We start from the raw sequence: 21255 nt of genomic DNA, 5'->3' as shown, positions 1-21255 counted from the left end.
AAGAGAACCAAGACCTTCTCCAGACACTGTGTATTTCCTTGGATTAAAGTAAGACTTTACAGATATTTTTAAAAATATGGTAATAATGAGCATCTTGAATAAGCTTTAACTTATCATGAAAAGAGCAACTAGTGGCTCACGCCTGTCATCCTAGCTACTCAGGAAGCTGAGATCTGAGGATCACAGTTCAGAGCCAGCCTGGGCAGGAACGTCTGTGAGACTCTTAACTACCGGAAAACCTGGAAGTGGCGCTGTGGCTCAAGTGGTAGGGCACTCGCTTTGAGCTGAAGAGCTGAGGGACAGCGCCCAGGACCAGAGTTCAAGCCCCACGACCAACCAAAAAAAAAAACAACAAAAAGAACTGGAGTACTGCATGGGAGATAACTTCAATTCATGGACCACACTGACAACTCTGCCTCTGGCTTGTACAAGGCACTTCTTCTTTTTCCCTCAGTTTCCCCATCCGCAGATCCATTGGTTTCTTTCTCTGGGATAGAGCTGCACCAGCCAGGGTGCATGGCCATAGTGGAGCCTCCACTAGTGGGCGCCATTGAGCAGACTTCAAAGCCTTGGTGAAAGCTTCTCTCCTGAGCAGTCCTGATTGATACCCTTGGATTTAAAATGGCTCAGGATTGTGAAAAGTGCCTGGAATAATCCTCAGGGTCTCCGCTGGTTCTCCGATTTCGAGTCCTGCCAGCATGGCCTGCAGTTTTACCACCGTGGTGTGTTGCTTTTGAAACAGAGTTTATCCTTCGTGGAAAAGGCTAATCTTTACAGAGCATCTCTCTTAGTTACTAGGGCGATTGATTTCTTTCTACATACTGAAGGCAGGTTTTTGGCACCCCCGGGTTCCTGGACTAATTTCCACAGGCACGAGTTTAGAGATGACTTCAGTTTGAGAACTGAAGAAAAGAACTCAGGAGGGAAGCTCAGGAGTCGCGCCCGACAAATATTCTCCTTTTACAGAAGAAAACTCGAGTGCAGAGAAGTGGTTGGATGGCAGCCACCCAGCCCCTCAGTGAAGAGGCCAGCCTGGAGTACAGAGATAACTGAGACCAAACAGAGGTAGATCCAGAAGGGGCCCTCCACCAAATGGTTCCCTTCTCCTTTATTACCTTAGCTGTCCTCGGAGCCTTCAACAATGAGGAAACCGTGTGATCACAGCTTGTATTGGGCCGTCTTAGTGTAAAGGACTTCCATTTTACCTGTTCTGGTATCTCAGTACGTGTCAGGCATTGGACTACGCTCTCCCAACTTGGCGTCTCATTCAGTTCCAAGCTGTGCATCCAGGGTGGCAAAACCAACAGACCTGAACTCAATGCCAGCTTGCTCTCAGGAGTCACACTGGGACAGCAGTTTGCCCTCCCCATGCTCCCTCTCCTTGGTAAGGTTCAGGTTGGTACTATGGAACTTCCAGTGACTCACGCCTGTAACCCTAGCTACGCAGGCTGAGATCAGGAGGCTGAGATCTGAGGATCGCAGTTCAAAGCCAGCCAAGGCAGAAATGTCCCTGCGAGACTCTTATCGCCACTTAACCGCTCAACAAACCAGAAGTGGCGTTGTGGCTCAAAGTGGTAGAACGCTAGCCTTGAGCAGAAAAAGTGGACAGCACCCAGTTCTTGAGTTCAAGCCCCACAACTGACAAAAAACAAAAGCAAGCAAACAAACAAAAAAAACCCCAGCCCCATGTAATTGTAACCCCTCTGTACTATATTTTCACAATAAGACAAAAAGCAAAACAGCAACGAAACTTCCTTCTTTCCAGTGAAAGGCATGGGCATTCAAGACGCGGTACTATTGGGAGGTGTTGGGAACTCTAAAAGGTGAAGTCCAGTTGGGAGGTCTTTTGGTCACTGAGAGATGTGCCAGCCCCAGGGGATTATGAGGCTCTGACCTCTTCTCATTTTTCTCCTTTCACATCCTGGCCACAAAGGTGAAGGGCTTTCCTCTGCCCCGTGCTTGAAGCAGTCACACACTTCCTTGCCACCGGCCCCAAAGCAACAAGGCCATTTATTTTGACTGAGGATTCCTCAACTGTGAGCCCACGTAAACCTTGCCTCTTTATAAGTTGATTATCTCTGGTATTATTATGACTGTTGCAGTAACAGAAAGCTGACTAACACAGTGAAGAGAAAGCCTTCAAACCACTGTGCCCAGAACCGGGCCCATGGATCGCATCCTGTTTCATCAGCCTGAGATATTAGTTGCCATCATGTGCATATTTGATCTTGGAGCCATCGAAATGGTACATTTCACATTTGTAATGTGAATAAACTAAGGAAAGCCCATACCGCTATACATGCATGGTTAACCAGTTGTTTTCACCTCTGTTGATTTGTGAGATAAAAGCATGCACCCAAAAGGGATTGACTATCCATAGAAATCAGCCATATTTTCCAAAAGCAGTTTGTTTTCTTGTGATGACTTTTCTTTGCTGCCCACCCCCTCACCAATTTAAAGATAAAAAACCAGGAAAATCTTCTAGATAAAAGGTCTCATTGTGCTTCCTTCTGATAATCTTTTTTTTCTTAAATACTTATTGTAAAAATGTTGTACAGAGGGCTGGGAAGGTGGCTCAGTGGTAGAGCGCTTGCCTTGCATGCATGAGGCCCCGGGTTCGATTCCTCAGCACCACATAAGCAGAAAAAAAAGCCGGAAGTGGTACTGTGGCTCAAGTGGTAGAGCACTAGCCTTGAGCTGAAGAGCTGAGAGACAGCGCCCAGGCCCAGAGTTCAGGCCCATGACCGGACCCAAAAAACAAAAAAATGTTGTACAGAGGGGTTATAGTTACATGAGTAGGGTAGTGAGAGCATTTCATAGCCAGCATTGTTACCTCCTCCTTTGTTTTCCCTCTACCATCACTTGCCTCCCCACTTCCCTAACTCCTCCCGCCTCCTCACCCTGACATTGTAAATTTCGTTTTCAAATAGTGTCCTGTACATCTCATTGTCACAAGGGTCAGCCTGCATCCCCATATAAGCGTTCCCCAATATCCCTTCCCTTCCCCAAATTACAAAAATGTATATACAAGGTGCAAAAGACAGGCATCAAATCCAGTGAGAACAGGGGTTATACTGTGAGGGAAGAACATACAAAAGAAACAAATTACATACTGCATTCTAAGTACATTACAAACACTAGCAAGAAAGAAAAAACCACTCGTGTCCCTGTCTTGGGGTACATTTTGCTTAACATTATCTCATGTGGTCATATGTACGTAGCCTTTGACCTTCTCTGCTTGTCCTAGACATGTACTAGTCATTGCAAACAAGGGAAAACATGGGCTCTATGTTTCTTTGGGCCTGGCTTACTTCACTTAATATAATTTTTACCAAGTCTTTCCATTTCCTAACAAATGAGGCAATGTCATTCTTTCTGACAGAGGCATAGAATTCCATTATATACATCACATTTTCTTGATCCATTCATCTACTGAGGGGCATCTGGGTTGGTTCCATATCTTAGCTATAGTAAGTATGCTACGAAAAACATGGTTGTGCTGGTAGCTTTGGTATGACCTTGTTTGTGATCATTTGGGTAAATGCCCCAAAGTGGGATTTCTGGGTCATAGGGGAGCACTATGTGAAGTCTTTTGAGGAACCTCCATACTACTTTCCAAAGTGGTTAAACAAGTTTACACTCCCACCATCAATGCAGTAGGGTTCCCTTTTGGCCACATCCCCTCCAGCATCTGTTTTTACTAGATTTCTTGATTATAGCCATTCTAACTGTGATGAGGTAGAATCTCAACATTGTCTTGATTTGCATTTCTTTTATGGCTAGAGAAGTTGGCATTTCTTCATGTGTCTATTGGCCATTCTTATTTCCTCCTTAGAGAAGTCTCTCTTTAAGTCTTTAGCCTATTTATTAATCAGGCAGTTATTTCTTTGAGGATTTGTTGTTGGGGGATTTAGTTTTTTGAGTTCTAAGTATATTTTAGATATGAGACTCTTGTCCATTGTGTGGCTAGTGAAGATCTTCTCCCAGTCCATGGGCTGTCTTCTGCCTTGCAGAAGCTCTGCAGTTTCATGCAATCCCATTTGTCCAACCGTTCTTTGATTTGTTGTGCTTCTGGGTCTCTATTAAGAAAATTTCAGCCTGTGCCAAAGAGCCCTAGAGTTTCTCCTATTCCTTCCTGTAATGGTTTCATGGAGTCTGCTTTGACTCTGAGGTCTTTGATTCATTTGGAGTTGATTCTGGTGCAGGGTGATATATACAGATCTAGCTTTAGTTTTCTACAAGTGTTTAACCAATTTTGCCAGCACCATTTACTGAAAAGGCTGTTTTTCTTCCATTCTATTCTTTAGCTCCCTTGTCAAAGATTAGGTGGCTATAGGTCTGTGGGTTCATTTCTGGGTCTTCAGTCCTATTCCTTTGGTCCTCAGGTCTGTTCTTGTGCCAGTACCACGCTGTTTTGATTACTACGGTTTTGTACTAGAGTTTGAAATTTGGAATTGATATTTCTCCAGCACCGTTCTTTCTATTAAGGATTGTTTTTGCTATTCGGGGTCTTTTTTGTTCCATATGAATTTTTAGATTGCTTCTTCTATTTCATTGAAGAATGATGTTGGGATGTTGATAAATATTGCATTGAATTTGTAGATAGCCTTTGGCAGTATTGCCATTTTCACGATGCTAATCCTCCCAATCCAGGAGCATGGGAGGTCTGTCCACTTGCTTAGTTCTGCTTTAATTTCCCTTTTCAGGTTTTTAAAGTTTTCATCATACAGGTCCTTCACCTCTTTTGTTAACTCCTAAGTATTTTATTTTTTGTGGGACTATTACAAAAGTGGTTGCTTTCCCAATTTCAGCCATACTCTTTTCATTATTGGTATACAGGAAAGCCACTGATTTCTGAGGGTTAATTTTATACCCTGCTACTTTGCCAAAGTTTCCAATCAGCTCAAGTAACTTGGGAGTGGAGTCCGTGAGGTTGTTTAAATACAAGATCATGTCATCTGCAAAGAGGGAGAGTTTTACTTCATCTTTCCCTATATGGATCCCCTTTATGTCTGTATCTTGTCTTATTGCCCCAGCTAGGCATTCTAATACTAGGTTGAAGAGGAGTGGAGAGAGTGGACATTCTTGTCTCATTCCTGAATTTAGAGGAAATGACTTTATCTTTTCACCATTAAGTATAATGCTGGTTATAGGTTTGGCATAATCAGCTTTTATTATATTGAGGAATGTTCCATGGGTTCCTAGTTTTTCCAGAGCTTTCATCATAAAGCATTGTTGGATCTTGTCAAATGCTTTTTCTACATCTATTGAGATAATCGTGTGGTTCTTATCCTTGCTCTTGTTGATGTGATGAATTATATTAATTGTTTTGTGTATATTGAACCAGCTTTGCATCCCTGAAATGAATCCTGTCTGCTCATGGTGGATGATTTGTTTGGTGAGTTGTTGAAGTCGACTGGCCAAGATTTTGTTGAGAAGTTTTACATCAATATTCATCAAAGAAATGGGTCTATAGTTCTCTCTCTGTGATGAGTCCCTGCCTGGTTTGAGGATGAGGGTTATGCTGGCTTCATAAAAAGAGTGTGGTAGTGAATTTTTCCTTTCAGTTTCATTGAGGAGATGGAGGAGTATTGGTGTGAGTTCTGCTATGAAGGGCTTGTAGAATTCAGCTGTAAATCCATCCAGTCCTGGGCTTTTCTTGGGTGGGAGGTCTTTTATTCCTGCTTCTATTTTGATGCTTGATACTGGTCTGTTAAGTTGGTTTAAATCATCTTGGTTTAGTTCGGGCATGTCAATATTTGCTAGAAATTTGTCCATATCTTTCAGATTCTCAAACTTATTAGCATAAAGGTTTGAGAAGTATCCCCTTAGTATATTCTGAATCTTGGCTGTTTCTATAGTGATGTTTCCATTCTCATGTTTGAGTTTCTGATAATCTTTTCTTTTAAAGGATTAACATTCTCCTTAGGACTCAAAATGTCTCCTTTTCAGGTTTGGCAAGAGACATATTTGAATTAGTAGGAGATCATGCATTCCAGTTAATTTTTTTTCCCTTCACAAAAGGGAGCAGTGAAATCTTCTCCTCCCCTCTGAGTTAATGAGGTGGGTTCTCAGATCCACTCGGTAATGATACCCTCATGTATTGGCAAGCCACATAAGTCTTTCCCTTCCTGACAGCCATCACATGTAGCACATCAAAACGGCAGAATCAACAGTCAAAGCAGTCACTACTGGAAGTTTGATGGGTTTGAAACCTAAAAGCAAGGCTCTGAATATAAATAGCATGCCCATTTGAATCAGGGCATTACCCATCGGGGTGAGATCACTTCCAGGAAACGTTGAAAATGTAGCAATGGGAATAGCATCTGGTTCTCCCCACAGTTGCATTTGATTTAGACTTGGACATGCTACATGAAATAGCGGCTGTATTTATTAATGACTTCAGTTTGGCTGTATTTATTAATGACTTCAGTTTCCATGCAATTCCTCGTTTGAACTCAAGAATCCAGACCTCTGCAGCCTATTTGTTAATGCTTGCCTGTTCATCCTGGGTCCATCTAAAGCCACCTCATACCACATCAAAGGAACACCACCGGTAATTTTAAAATGTTTCAACTTGGGTTTTTCCCCCCACTTTTATGAGGAGACAGAAGCAGTATTCACTCAGCAGAAACCATACATCATATTTTGAGTTTTGATCTTTAACTGGGCTGATACTATGTGACACTGTACTTTCTCATGATGCTCCCAGCTCCCAGCTGGCTGCACAACCCTGTGGGTAAACGACTGGTTTTGTACAGCACTGTACAAAACCTTTTCAAAAACATTGTCCTTGTTCAATCAAGGACCTGAGATACCAAACACTTCATTATAAAAGATGCTTCCTGTTGGATGGTTTTGCCCAACAGTAGGCTAATGGCAGCTTTTGGAGCACGTGTAAGGTAAGTCAGGCTGAGCTTACCCAGTAGGTTAAGTTTATTAGATGCATTCAAGGTCTGATGGATGAATTTACCAGGATGTAGCCCAAGTCAAGAGTAGCTGGATAGGCCAAGAACAGCCCTAAGGAGGAAGGTTTGTCATTGTCATTATTGTTGTTTAGGTTGGGGCTGGGAGAACCAAAAAAAATCTGTTGAGTAAGAGTAAGAGCTCTGTCTTTATACCAATAGCTAGATGTCATTTTTATTTCTCTCAGATAGCAGTAGGACCTTTTTCCACCCTTTTTGGATAAACACATGGTCAGATGAAGATTTCATTCCCAGCCCTCTGTGAACATCACTAAGTTGTGACCAGTGGTATGTAAGCAGAAATAGTGCTTGTTCACTTCGAATTCTATATCCACAGAGTTAGAGATGTGTAATACACAGAAACAAGAACATGTCAGGCATAAAGTGAGAATTTCCTTCTCACTGCAAAATTACACTAAATATAATATTTAAAATGCATCTTTCGGGCTGGGAAGGTGGCTCAGTGGTAGAGCGCTTGCCTTGCATGCCTAAGGTCCTGGGTTCGATTCTTCAGTACCACATAAGCAAAAAGAAAAAAAAGCCGGAAGTGGCGCTGTGGCTCAAGTGGTAGAGCGCTAGCCTTGAGCTGAAGAGCTGAGGGACAGTGCCCAGGCCCAGAGTTCAGGCCCCACGACCGACCCCCCCCCCCCAAAAAAAAAATGCATCTTTCATGGCTGGGAAGGTGGCTTAGTGGTTAGAGTGAGAGCATACATGAAGCCCTGGGTTGGATTCCTCAGTACCATATAAACAGAAAAAGCCAGAAGTAGCGCTGTGGCTTAAGTGATAGAGAGTGCTAGCCTTGAGCAAATGAAGCTCAGGGACAGTGCCCAGGTCCTGAGTTCAAGCCCCAGGACTGACAAAAAAATGTATGTATGCATCTCTCAGATAGAAGGAAACTTATCTGAGATCAAAGTATAGATAGAGATGTAGAAAGACTAAAGACCAATGAAAATGCACTAGGTGGGTAAGTCTAAATGACTCAGTTGCTTAATATTATAGAATAAATGATATAAAAATTAAAACACAATAGCAATGAGTTAAATGTTCAGAAAGAATTGTCCAGAAGGGAAAGGAAGTACCAGCTGATATTGGGTTTTTAATATATCAAATACATGAATGATCTTTAAAAATCAAGTTAATGGATAATAAATACCATATAAGAATAATCAAAAAGAAATCAAGAATGCAGAGGAAGTGGGGGGAAAAATAACTGCAAAAAATAGTAAATTTAAATGAAAACATGGTATTTTTTCACATTAAATCAATTGGTCTTGTAGTAAAGGATTGGGCTCTATTTTTAATGTTCCTGACAGTTTTAGGCCTCATTCATTTATGTGTGTGTATGTATGTGCACATGCGTGTGCATGAGCATGCGAGCATGCGTGCATGCCAGTTCTGGAACTTGAACTCAGGTCCTGAATTGTCCTTGAGCCACATTGAACCACAGTACCACTTCCAGTTTTCTCGTGGTTAGTTAGAGATAAGAGTCTTCTCATGAACTTTGCTGCCCGGGCTGGCTTCGAACCATGATCCTAAGATCTCAGCCTCCTGAGTAGCTAGGATTACAGGCATGAGCCACCAGCACCTGCTGCATCCCAGTTCTTAACTGCAACTCCCTGCCTTCCTTACCACTTTGGATCTTGTTGGGAAACCTGACTAATTTTCTTTTCAGTTATGTCTAACCTACCGTAAAAATGATTTACAAGGAGTTCTTAATTTCAGTTATTACATTAAAAATATTTTTAGCAGCCAGGCATCAGTGACTCATGCTACCAGTAATCGTAGCTACTCAGGAGGCTGGGATCTGAGTGAGGATCTTGTTTTAAAACCCACCCAGGCCAGACAAATCCTAGAGACCCTTGTTTCCAATTAACCAGAAAAAAAAAAAAAAAGCCAGAAGTGGAGATGTGGCTTAATTGGTAGAGCATCAGACTTGAGCAAGAAAGCCAAGCAAGAAAGAGTGCAAAGCCCTGGAGTTCAAGCCCCAGAAGTGGCCCCCACAAAAACAACAACAAAGTATATCTTAGTTCTGTGACAAAGATTCTTATGGTTTGTCTTTTAGCTGTTGGAATATGAAGAGCATAGTTATCACAGTTAACTCGAAATCCCTAAAGCTCTTTTGAGTTTGTTGTTTTCCTCTATTGTTCTCCTAATGTTAGGCCCATGTTGTTTTATCCCGAGTAAGCTCTGGTCATTTTTAAATATTGTGCTGGACTTTTGAAAAAAATATAAAAGTGTGTATGTGTGTTTACAAAAAGTTTTACAAAGTTTTTTTTTTTTTTTTTTGCAGAAATAGAAGAGGAACATGAGGTTATAATTCCAGAGAAGAATTATGTTTGCTTTTGCCAGATTCCTAAGCAGCCCAGTAAAGCCAGGATGGGCTGGAAAGGACTTCAGAGATTGAAATGACTCAAAACTAAGCGATAGCTTCACCAGGGCCTAACTACTTCTGTTTCCTTTACCTCGGGGTACTGTCCTTCAGCTTAACCTAAAAGAAGGGATTCACTCTCGTCTTCCTTCCCCTGCCAGCCCTAGACCTCATTCCTTGATCTTTCAGGCTGTTGAGACTTAAGTCTAAGCAGTAAGTTGGATTGGTGCCCTAGATGCTAATGAGAGGCGTGTCCTCCCTTTGTCCAAAAATGATTCCTCTGCTTTCAGCAAAACACCCTTTGTCGCTCCCAATTTGGTAGCAAAAAAAAAAAAAAAATCCCTTTACTCAACTCAAGTTCCAGTGACTTCAGCCGGGAGATTGAAGACCATCCTTTCTTCCTATCTTGCAAAAGGTATAGACCCAATTTTAAGAACAGAGATGAAAGAGATATGAACCTCCAAGGCAAAAAAAAAAAAATTAAATACAGCTCTGTGATTTCTTTAAAACGTGAGTAGACATCAGAATCCTCAGTATAAAGTTGTTGAATATATTTGAATATATTTGTCTAGGTCCCTTCCTCAAAAGGTTTTGAGCCAGGATGTTTTCCACAAACTTCCTGAAGTGATTTTAATGTAGGTGGCCCCTTGACCCATCTTCTAAAGCCCCTTTGTAATTGTAGACTTCACTAAAAATCCCCAAAGTAGCTGTAATCAGCACATGTTGTTTAGCTTGGTCATGCCACTGTTTTGCTTTGAGAACTTGGATGATTAACCGGGTATCTCTGAGCTTAAAAATCAATTAATCAGGACGCCGGTGGCTCACATCTGTAATTCTAGGCTGAGATCTGAGGATCATGGTTTGAAGCTAGCCTGGGCAGGAAACTCTTATTACCAATTAACCACTACAAAGCAGAAAAGTAGAGCTGTGCCTCAAGTGGTAGAGCCCTAAATTTAACAAAATAAACTCAGAGAGTACCCAGTCCCTGAGTTTAAGCCCCCAAGACTGGCACACACACACACACACACACCAATTAATCAAGATGTGTGCCTCTCCACAATTGCTTTGTGAATACATGATGTCACCACCAACATTTGCTTTAACAAGTCCTCATGCAGAAAGATTTGCTTTTGAAATGTGCTTGTCTGCTAGCCAGATTTTAAGCTGAGTCTCTCTGGGGCTCCTTTTTGTGCATACGTATCAGTCAAGGCTGTTTCTTACAATATGCTTTGTGGCCTAGTGTAGTTTTAAGTCTTGAAGGTCTGTTGCCATTCTTAACATGGTATATACTGGCCTTGTGCAGAGGCTGCTGGGATGGAGGGTGAGGTGGATGTTTGAGTCACAGCACCTCAGAACCATGAGCCTGTGTTTGATTTGGATGCCTCTTATCCGGTCAGGCACTGTGACTTCGGTAAGCTCCCAGCTTGTCATTAAACAATTCTTATTTCTGACCTTGACCCATTTTGAATATCCTCCATGATCAAGCATATGGCCCAGTAGTCTTAGCTTACCTACATAGGGCAGCTGAAAATTGCCTGGAAGTTGTTAACCATTCAAGATTAAAAAAAAAAATTAGAGATAAGGAAACTGAACTACCTTACCACTTTCTTTTCCTTGTTTTAAGCATGATTTGTTGTGCAGGGTCATCTTGAAAAGAAACAGCATTTGCTTTATATTTTAGCAGAGTCACCTCTTTGGGTGTGAAATGAAGCAGAAAGAAATGTGTAATAAAGGTAAAAAAAAAATCACCTGTTCCTCACAGCTGGTTGTGATGCAACTAGCAGATAATGCAACTATTTACAAAGTACCTGTTGTAAGGGAAGTTCCATGCTAGGACTTTAAGACAAAATGGAGAACCAAAATTAGTCCTTACGTTTAGGCTTCCAGGGGCAAAGTTATAGAGACTCAGCAGCGTGATTATTTGCTATGTCTCATTCCAAACTTGGATGAGAAGCATGAAGAAACATGACCAGGGACCCTAGCCTCAACCCCCAGAGTCAAGGAAAGCTGCTCCAAGGAAATGATTTCTGAACCCAGACTCTGAAATAGGGGCAGATATGGGAGGAGGACAGGAGGATGTTAGTTCTGAGACACAGCCAAGGCTGGAAGAGCCTTGCTGTGGCCTTGAATGAAAGCGGCCAGGCTGCTGTGAAGAAGTGAGGGGAAGAAGCCAATGTTAAGCAAGAATGGAGAGAGAGAAGACTTCTGAAGCACAGCACCAGAGCAGGCCGTGTGAGGGATGCTGGATCCTGTCTAGAATAAAAAGAGAAAATGCTGAAGATGTTTAAGCGAGAGGGAAGCCATATTCATTGATGTGTGTTTGAAAAGACAGCTCCGGTGGCCGTGAACACCAATGGACTAAAGAATGTCAACCAGAGACCCAGGAAGGGCAATAAGGAGACACGGTGGTGTTAGACTCAGTATGGAGAAGGGAGGTAGAGAGAAGAGATAATTGACTCACAGCACCCGTGTCAGTGTTCGGGGAAATGTGTCTCCCTCCTTTTATTTGCCATTGTCTTCCACCTCCCCTGCTGTTGGCTAGCTCCATGGAATGTATTTTCTGACTCCATCTTTCCCCCAGGAAGTTAATTTGGTTTGTCTAAACATGGATGCCACATGAACTGAGAAATTATTAGGTCACCACCACCATTCCTCTTCCCATACAAAATTTTTTCCTGCGATAACTCTCTTCCATTTTATATTTATCTTTCCTTTGATCACATATATATAGATATATAGATATATATATTAATGCAGCTCCCCCCCCCCGCCTCTAATTTCTTATCCATGTCGAGAGCAAATGCCATGCCAACGTGTCCAATTGGTATCATATGTGGTCGCTTTGAAAGAGGGCCACAAGTGTATGAGTGAAGTTATGGGCAGTGGAACGTTCCCATGGCAATGCTACCTTGTTTAGCAAACATAGGAAGAGAATTTATGCTGAGACAATCAAAACTAACTCAGAGGTATTCTTTGGCAGGTCCAAATTCAAAATTGGTATTTTTTCCACTGGTTGACTACAAGACAAAAATAATACATGCTTTGTGTCCTGGGCTATATAGTAACCATGAGGCAAGGGTGTTTTTTTTTTTTTTTCTGAAACTGTCATGTGACTTTTGGGTGTATCCATAACACAGGACCATGTCAACTTTTATTTAGAATAATTCTGCATACCTCCCCTCCCACCTGCCTCCCCCCCACACACCACAGTAAACTATAGTTACCCCTAATTCACCCAATAACTCATCTGTAGTGTTGTTTTTCTTTTAGGTTCTGCCAACTTTTTAAAGAGAGGAACTTTTATTTTTTAAGAAAGATAGAGACATTGATGTGGAATCCCAAAATTCTTATGGAATGTACTCAGCATTTATAAAGAACTGAGTCTTTGGGACATCACTTGATGCTATTCATGGAAGCCTCCAGTGTCCTCAGCGGCGGGTATGTCTGTATACTGTGGTGCGGTAAGAATTACCTTGAGTTTATGTCTCTTGTCTAAACTTGGCTCAAGAAAAAAAAAAATGACTAAAATCAGTAGCGTGATACAGTTTTCTGGCAGAAAACGGAAGGATTAATATTATAGTCCATTTGGCCGACTATAAATATCACAAGCCAATGGATTATAAACAACAGAAATTTGTTCCTCACAGTTCTGTGGGCTGGGACTTCCTAGACGATGAGGCCAGCAGATTTGGTGTCTAGTGAAGGCCCACCTCCTGGTTAATGGGTTGGAAACTTCTCACTATGTCCTCACATGGTCAAAGAGTCCAGTAAACTCCCTTGGGCCTCCTATCCCATTCTTGACCTAACTACCGTTATCAACTATCACCACTCAAAAGTTCTACCTCTTAACAGGACCACAGTGAGGATAAGGTCTCCAAGATATGACTTGTGCAGGAAAACATTCAGGGTGTAGCATCTTGATTCCAGGTCAGTTTTGAGTTGGACACATATTCCATTTTCATACACATAAAGTATTTCTAAACAAATTAAGCATTGGTATGTGAGTTCTCTGAGATTGGAGCTTTGGATTGCTTCCAACTCATCCATCTAGGTTGTGTACTTACAAGCTAAGGAGAGACCTAAGGGGTTCTATGTAATCATGGAAAAGCTTCCTCAGTAGAAATGTGAACATCACCCATAGTAAATGCAACAATTGGTCAGTTCATACTGACCATTTGTGTATTCACAGTAACATATAACATTCTTTCCTTATGAAATGAAGATGATTCATCATTGGGAGGGCTTTTTCCTAGTGGAAAAAGATAGATAGATGATCGAAAGATATGTCAGCTGTAAAAATACAAAAAGTAGCCAGGTTTGCCAGCCACCAGTGGCTCATGCCCGTAATCGTAGCTACTCAGGAGGCTGAGATCTGAAGATTGTGGTTCAACGCCAGCACAGGCAAAAAAGTGCATGAGATTCGTATCCAATTAACCAGAAAAAAAAGCTAGAAGTGGAGATGTGGTTCAAGTGGTAGAGTGCTAGCCTTGTGCTTAAAAGCTCAAGGAAAGCACCCAGGCCCAGAGTTCAAGCCCCAGGACCAGCTGTAAAAAGTAAGAAGTAGCCAGTTGCTGGTGGTGGCTCACACCTGTAATCCTAGCTACTCAGGAGGCTGAGATCTGAGGATCATGGTTCAATACCAGCCCAGACAGGAAATATCTGAGAGACTCTTAACTCCAATTAACCAGCAAAAAGTAGAGCTGTGGCTCATGGTAAAATGCTAGCCTTGAGCACAAATGTATCCATATATATATATGTATATATGCACTTATATATGTACACACATATATATAACCATAGATACATTTATATGGCTAGATAGATAGATAGATATTACCCAGAGATCCTTAGCTAAAACTTAATTATTTGTTCTCATCATATGTATAGTTTTCTGTGATTCAAACTAATACATTATGCCAACAAAAATAACATACATATCACCAGATGACTGAGCCTCGTGTGGTAAGCTCTCAGTACACATGTAAAACAATGCAAGGGTATGAACACACACAAACCTCTCCGTGTAACACTGTGTGTAATGTCTGCTCAGTTTTTGATGATCATTGTCATTGCCTCCATCAGAAAAGCGATGTTCAGATTTTCGACATTCTTATCATTCTTCTCTGCCTGTGATTTACTCTACTAGACTGAACCCCATACCACCACTTCTACAAAGGCAGAGTAGTTGGAGAGCCCAGCACACAGCAAAGGAAGAGCAGTGTGTCCGGTATCTTCACAATCTCAAATCCCACCACATACTCAGAGGGCACTAGGAACAGCCCCTCTTCTAGCTGTACACCTACTTCTCCCCTGAAATCATAGATGGTCGCTCAGCCTCAAGGTGGGGTTGGGTCATTCAGAACACCTAACCTCATTTGAGATCAGCAAAGTTAAATAACCATTTTCTGATCCCAACCCCCACCCCAGCCCTGCACACACACACACACACACACACACACACACACACACACACACACACACACATATCTCATTGAGTCATTGTTTGGGTTAAGTCATTTTCAAATCCATTTATCCACCAGACCTCCCACATCGAAAGCCGGGACTTTACTTCTTCCTTTGCCAAGCTACGGAAAGGGCGCAGGGGGTGGTGGCGGAGATAATCTGGACTCTGGTTCTGCAAAGCTCCTCTGGGTAAACATGAAAGGGGGATCACACCAGAGGAACGCCAGGTCACGTGAAGCAGAGCATCACTGCCTTTATCTCCGAAGCTCAGGACATTCCTTCTCCCTAGGAAAAAAATAAAAATCACGTCTGGAAAATTCTTCCCAACAAGGTTCAAAACAATGACTTCAGATGAAACAGGCTCCAAGGAAGGAGCAAACACTAGGGGAAAAATAAAACAGGGTTTCAAAACCTTTCCTTGCATGTACACCGTCAAGAAGTTGTTTTCTGAAATAGGTTGGGAAGGTGGGTGTGGGGGAGGAGTATTTCAGGTGTAGCTCACACGCACTCCTTCCTTCTCAAACAAACAAAAGGCTTCGAACCCATGGGTGGCTACTGCAAAAGGCACTGGAGAAGATCTCAGTTACTGCAAAGAGGAGAAAAGACTCATGACCACCCTGACAGACAGACAGACAGACAGACAAGGTACTGTGAGGCCTTCTCCTCTATGGCATTTTCTGCTGTTGGCTCATCCCAGACCAGACAATAATCGTATCTGTCGATTGAAAAATCAGCCAATCTAGGATATAAATTTTCCTTTCAAGTAACTCTAAGTACTCTCTCTGTGAAGCATGTAGGAAGTCTGGCTCTGTGTCATTTCTCCCTAAAAATACAGCGCCAATAGGAGAATCCCAGCTACTCAAGAACATCTGTTCCAAATTTCCCTACGATTTATGTGACCTTGTTGCCAAGTCCATGAATAAATATAGATAGAGTCTAAGATGGATCTTGTTCTATATACAAGGAGAGACGATACATAATTACATCATCAAATTGGTTTTAGATCTTAAGACACCACCACAACAACCAGATGTCCATCTATCCGAATTTATTATTTCATGTCACTAAAACATGAGTGCTTTAGATGTCATTAATCCCAAATATTGTACATATGTTGTTCCCATAACAATTGTGAGCAGGAGAGAAAAAGCAGATCCTGTTAGCTCCATTCTACAGCTGTAGAAACTCAGTCACACAGCAAACAAAGTGACAACCCACTACCCCGCTTCTTCTGATTTTCAGTTTACTTTTTAGTGAATAGTATCCAAAAGTTGTGTGTGTGTGTGTGTGTGTGTGTGTGTGTGTGTGTGTGTGTGTGTGTGCGCGCGCGCGCATGCGCGCACGCATATGCTCAATGCATGCACCAGTCCTGGGGTTTGAACATAGGGCCTCACTACTGTCCCTGAGCTTTTGTGCTCAAGGCTAGCACTCTCCCACTTGAAACACTGCCCCACTTCCAGCTTTTTGTGGTTAATTGGAGATAAGAGACCATGGGCTTTTCCTGCTCAGGTTGGCTTCAAACCATGATCCTCAGATCTTAGCCTTCTTAGTAGCTAGGCTTGTGGGTGGGAGCCACCAGCGCCCAGCAAAAAAAAAAAATATGTTTTTTCTTTCTTTCTTTCTTTCTTTTTTTCTTATTTTGTCAGTCGTGGGGCTTGAACTCTGGGCTTGGCGTGCCCTTCAGCTCTTCAGCTCAAGGTGAGCACTCTACCACTTGAGCCAAAGCACCACTTCCATTTTTCTGGTGGTTCATTGGAGATAAGAGTCTCATAGACTTTTCCTGCCCAGTCTGGCTTTGAACCGTGATCCTCAGATCTCAGCCTGAGTAGCTAGGATTACAAGCGTGAGCCACGAGCGCCCGGCTTTTTTTTCTTCTTCTTCTTCTTTTTAAATAAAATAAAAACTCCATGCTGTCAGAGAGACAGAGACAAAGACAGACAGAGACAGAGAGACAAAGAGAGACAGAGGGAGAGAAGGAAGAAGGGAAGGAGAGAGGGAGGGAGAGAGAGAATCTTTTTGTTTAGAAAGCTTATGACCACTCTCCAGAGCTTAAACACTTTGGGAGGTATAACCTGGCTGGTTGTAGATTCAGAGCAAAGCCATGTACCTGGGCCTAAAGCTCTTCTTGACAGCCAGACGGGACTCTCAAGAGCCCCTGTCCCCCACACAGTTTGAGGAGGAGTCAGTATAGGTAGCCAGGCCATTCCTGAAGGCACAGATCCTAGATCTTTTTTCTCCAGCGCACACGACCCCCATTTGCCCTCTCCCTTCTCCATTTTCTAGGCTTGTGGCCCTGAACAATTCCTCTTGAAGTTAACCTCACCTTCAAAGCCACTTCTTGGCTTGGGAGTTCATCTGTCTCAGAGATGGAATTACGTGACGGTAAGGCTGGTTGTTTTCTTGGGCTCACGCTCTTCAAATCACGCGCCGCTGTCCATTTCAGAAGGGTATGTCCTGGGTTCTGTGGGGCTTTATTTTCTTTTTGTCAGCCTTACTGAAACACAACTTACATGCAACAAAATGCGCCCCCCTCTTACATATACAATCTGATCACTCTCGACAAACACAGTCACCACCACAGCCAAGATACAGAATATACCCCTCACCCTCCAAATGTACCCTGCACTACTGCTAGTTATCTTCTAATCCCTAGCACAGGGAGCCCTCTACCTGCTGTCTGTCAATAGCCATGTTTTGCTTCTTTCTGCATTTTTATTTAAGGAAATCACACAGTGTGCTGTGTGTGTCTCACACAGAAAGTTCTTGAAATTCAACCATATCATAGAATTTATATCAACAGTTTTTTTTTAAAATATATTTAACACTGTTGTTTGTGGGCTTGAACTCAGAGCCTGGGTGCTGTCCCTGAGCCTCTTTGTCCTCAAGACTAGTGCTCTACCACTTGAGCCACAGCACCACCTCTGTCTTTTAAGTGGTTAATTAGAGATAAGAGTCTCTGGGGGACTTTTCTGCCCAAGCTGGCTCCGAACCATGAGCCTAAGATCTCAGCCTCCTTAGTAGCTAGGATCACAGGTGTGAGCCACCAGTGGCAAAGCTCAAAAAATTATTTTTTAAAAAAGTTTATACCATGGGTAGAAATGTCAGCTTGTGGGGAATGGATTATTTGATCTCGAGTGACTTTTATTTCTGATGTAGCATCTGGAGTAAGCATGGCTATTACTCTTAGAGAGCTTGAAATCCTGGCATGTAGGGAAGATTTGAAGGATTAGATCCTTATGGAACTGGACTATTGGATAGGAAAGGGATAAAATCACCCACAGCAATGCTGTGGAGCTATGGAGTAGTCAGAGAACAAGAGAATAGCAAGGGCTGCAGGCCATTTTGGGGGGGCATATTAAAGCCCAAACACCCAGGAAGCAGGCAGGGGAAGATGCCAGGTACATACACCAGACCCGAAATGGACAAGTGTGTGTTCAACATGACGGATAGAAAAATCTGGAAGCCCTGGAGCATTAGGATTCGCAGCCCTGAGTCGATGTCTCAGCCAAAAGAAGGTTCATGAAGGTTTTTGAGCAGAAGAGAGGCACGGTAGATAGTGTTTTCTAAAAGAATGCTGTCATTGGTGTGTAATGACCCTTTGAACGGAGCAGAGAATGTCAGGAAAGAGAGAATGATGAGTGTTTCTAGCTTGTTTTCCCGGTCGTTATGAGTTAAGTCTTCCTGGTTTCCCTGGCTTCGAAGGCCTGGGGAGAAGGGCTAAAAGTTGCAGGGACTGCCGTCAATGGGATGTGTTGAGTTTCTATTTAGTACAGAACAAATTACCTCAGATTTAGTGGCCTAAACGAACGCAACTTCCTTTTAAGCTCACAGTGGCCACAGTTTGTTTTTTGTTTGCTTGTTTTTGTTTTTTTTAGCAAGGGTCTTACTGATACGGAATTTTCCACTGTGGCTCATAGGTGTGGGCACAACCCACACCTCCTCGGATTCTTGTCTCAAAAATTCGACAAGTGAAGTCCAGGACCACAGGAGGGTGAGCATAAAGAACTTTATTCGGAAAGAAGTGTCTTGTTTAACATCCCTGCTGCCTCTGCTTTGTCAGTCCTCTGGCCTTCCCGCAGAGGTTTCTGTCTCAGAGGCTCTGCGGCTAGGGGGTTCTTATATTCTGAGCTCTCCTCTGATTGCTTGCCTTCATGGTCATTTGGTGTTTTGGAAAGGAACACTTGATTGGTCAGGTCCCGCAATATTCTGATTGGTGGTTAGTTCCTAATGCCATCTCTTCTGCACACGCTCTCCCTAGTGTCAGGGGAAGGTTGCTGTAACTAGAAAGGGGTACGGAGGAGCCGAGCCATGATGTTTTGAATTCATATCTCTTGAGTATCTGGTTTGGGATGGCTAGCTCAGGAGGCTGCCCCCGGGGGGGCCCTGGGTGCTAACTAACTTAACTCTCTCATTACCAGGCTGGAATCAAGGTTTCCCCTGGGGCCATGTTATCGCGTGAAGTTGAGTCTTCTCCCGGCCCTCACTCTGATAGTTTCCCAAGTTGCTGGGCCATACAGTAGCCTAGTGCCGTAGCCCCCCTCCACAGGGAAGTTCACAGTAGGGTAATGCCCAGCACGAAGAGGGCTCAGCAAAATCTCCTTTGCCTTACAAAAAAAAATGGTAATGGGGTCATAGAGGGCTCTCCTCACACACTGACCAGCACCACATACACTCAACAGAAGGGCATTGGACAGGTTACAGAATCTCTGGGCCTTCTTAGAATTCTACCCACCACACGTGGTTTTTCCCTTCAATGCCGTGTCTCCATCTGGAAAGAGAAGGGGGCTCAGGACCAGCTGCTTTTGGAGATTTATCTCTACATTTCTGCCCTGAGTCTCTGCTCTCCTTCCCGCGGTATGATTATGGAGTCCAGGTAGAAGCATTACGATCAAGCACCTCAGCTCAAAATGTGCCTTGAGGGTTGTGATGGGCAGAAAGGACCGAGAGTCGTGGAGGGGAGGGATGCTTGTAATGGTTGGTGGTGCTGGTTAGGCCACTCATGCGTGTTCAGTTTCTTCTCCTGAGCAGCACACTGTACCGCTGCACCGCCCTGTTGTCTCTGCAGTTCAGCCTGTTCATTGGTCTTACTTTGGCCAGTGAAATGTGAGCGGGTACGATATTTACTATTCTGAGCCAATGTATTTTTGTCTTACTCTCTGGTCCTCCGCCACCATAATTAAGATAACTCTGAGACACAGGCTGCTCTCAGTCTCGATCCCTCAGTGAGTCTGGCAAAAAGGAAAAGTTCCAGGCAGCCCACCGTGGATGGTGTGGCATACGTGGGAAGTCAGTTTTCCTTGTGTGGATTCCCCGAGGCTGGGGATGTTTGATACGGAAGCTTGGCTTCCCTTGTCCTGGCCGATACAGAGCAAAATAAGGCTCACCTCTTTTTTCTCTGAGAACTCTCCTCTGGGTTAGGTCCTTGGTCTAGTAGCTTCTGGGAGACAGAGAGAGATGAGACCTAGTCTTGGTGAGAAGAAGTAACTGCACTGCTGCTGGATAGCCACGTGCTACTTGTCAAGTATTACCTCCTCCTGCTCCCTGAGAGAAATGCTCATAAGCTTGTTGTTTGTTTGTTTGTTTGAGATCAAAACAGTGTAATTAGCACATTCAAGGGAATCTGTCAGCTCAGCACATCCTCACCTGACTTGGACATGTCATCGCTTTCTGGAAAATCTCATTACTATTCTTTTCTTCTATAACTTTTTTTTTTTTTGGCATTCATGTAGGCATTTTAATGAGCCTTGGTCTCCCCAGTTTCCATGATAATGATGGCTTTCTCTTGGGGGTCTTTTCTGTCAGCACATCCAAAAGGCTGCTGAACCTTTTGAGTGTCTGTGCCTTCTTTGATGTCAGTTCGCCGTACCCTTTATAGGTCACCTGCTTCCTGGTCACTCTCCTTTTCTCCAGGAATCATCAGCCTTCCTTTGCAGCTGTACCTCTGCCCTGGGCTCGCTTCTCCTCCTCTCCCTCGTCTTAGGGCTCCAAGTGACACTTCTCTACTGGGGCCGCTGGCGAGCCATTCTTTGGTGACTTAGGAGATCATTGCCCGGCTACGCAATTTCTGGTGGGTTGAACTGTCTCACAATCAGATAACCACATACAAATCTTCGCTCATGGAGGTGGTGAGTGACTGCCGGTGGAACCCCAGCAAAGACCACCTTCTCCCCAAGTAGAGACTGCGGCCCGCCTTGGGGCTTGGAGAAGAAAAGCCACTCAAAGGTCCTCCACGATGTTAAAGTATGCAGAGGAGAGGAAGAGAATCTGGTCTTCTTTGTGAGCCTTTCCTGCACAGTGAGCATTGTGAGACTCTCCTGTGATCCTCCCATTTCCTGCGCTAGCCCCAGCCTGGTGCCCACCCGCCTGATGAGGACGCTGGGGCTCCGAGGGTTTAGGTGGTTTAACACAGAAAGGAAGTGGAGAGCTGGGATAGCATCTAGGCGAGACGGCTCCAAGGCC

Source organism: Dipodomys spectabilis, unplaced genomic scaffold (assembly GCF_019054845.1).
Source record: "Dipodomys spectabilis isolate Male_0828 unplaced genomic scaffold, ASM1905484v1 ptg000611l, whole genome shotgun sequence".
NCBI lineage: Eukaryota > Metazoa > Chordata > Mammalia > Rodentia > Heteromyidae > Dipodomys > Dipodomys spectabilis.
The sequence above is the reverse complement of the archived record's forward strand: the minus strand, read 5'-3'. Positions refer to the sequence as shown.